This window comes from Trachymyrmex cornetzi, unplaced genomic scaffold, assembly GCF_001594075.2.
Source record: "Trachymyrmex cornetzi isolate Tcor2-1 unplaced genomic scaffold, Tcor1.1 scaffold24, whole genome shotgun sequence".
In the NCBI taxonomy this organism is placed as follows: domain Eukaryota; kingdom Metazoa; phylum Arthropoda; class Insecta; order Hymenoptera; family Formicidae; genus Trachymyrmex; species Trachymyrmex cornetzi.
In genome coordinates this window covers 1,257,199-1,258,357 of record NW_017297060.1, presented here as the reverse complement: position 1 = coordinate 1,258,357, position 1,159 = coordinate 1,257,199, and the positions used below count along the sequence as shown (strand labels likewise).

General features: G+C 34.9%; 1 protein-coding gene across 4 annotated transcripts in view; it reads right to left on the bottom strand.

The window, feature by feature from the left end:
* The window catches only part of LOC108761136 (polyprenol reductase), a 9,744-nt gene that overhangs the window by 3,937 nt on the left and 4,648 nt on the right, over nt 1-1,159 (bottom strand). The window contains exon 2 of one of the 4 annotated variants that reach the window (XM_018507507.1): nt 396-527. The exons of the other annotated variants lie outside the window; for them this stretch is intronic. The gene's annotated coding sequence lies outside the window, so the exon portion shown is untranslated. The remainder of the gene's footprint in view (nt 1-395; nt 528-1,159) is intronic. 4 annotated transcript variants of the gene reach the window in all.

Here is a 1,159-nt window from a genome sequence, read left to right as displayed (position 1 = left end):
CGTTTCTGTGGGACTACATACGTAGTATATAAATTCACATAAGAATCATACAAGCATTAAGATCCAGCTAGACCGTGTAAGGCTTCGATTCTATAGTTTGTGTTATCACATGTACGGTCCTATAATATATTATATTACATATAAGTATCTTGTAAATAAAAAAATTAAATTTATCTAATAATCTATATTATAAGTATTATTTTTAAAGTAATTTCATTTTAAGAAAAATTAGGACATTCTTACCTCAAAATTAAAACTTTTTTAAACTTAAATTAATTCAATCTTAATTTAATTTTTATTAAGTCAATATTTTATTCCTTCAACTTTTAACTTAATCTTATAAGCCACATTAACGTTAACTTAATTTAATGTGTTTAAAAAAAGTATTAACTTACGCAATCCTGCTAACGATATACGATATCCATGAAATATAAAAGTATGCTGACACGACGGAAGTGAATGCTCATCGACACGATATCAATTACATATATGCTAACTGAAATTCTATTTCTCCTGGATAGACTGACCTTTTGACCAAAAAAATCTATAGTTCACGTTACATATACTGTACATCAGAAATGATGAAATTTTGAGTCCAGGTAGGCAAGCGTTTTTCCCTTTCCCTTACGTATAGAGATGATTTGCCTATCCATATGAGACAGTTACACGGGGACAGAGTATTTCTATGTGCATAAGGGAAGGGGCAAATTCCTGAACAGGGTATCAATCATGAAACTTTTTTCCTAGGATGAAAAAAGTGAAAAATTTCTCCATTAACTTCAATAGTTAAAATTTTCACTTTTCACTTTCTATCCTAGGGATAAAGTTTCATGATTGATACCCAGGTTCGAAATTTCATCACTGATTAGCGGTGCTTTTCATTTGATGACACAAGTCGACATAAATATCGTTCTATCTTTGTTACTTATAGCAGTGCTCGCAAGGATTTGCACATTAGAACCGATTCCGGATTCCAGCACGCGACCCCCATCACCGCACGTGACCGCACGACCGAGCCGCCGGGCGCTCACGTGACGCTCTAACTCAGGGGCGCTCCTATACCAGAAATATACTAGGAGCGCCATCGACATCTAGAATGGACCGCTGATGGCAATGATGGGGGTAGAAAGACGATTAGAGTGAGCGGCAGGAATAATAA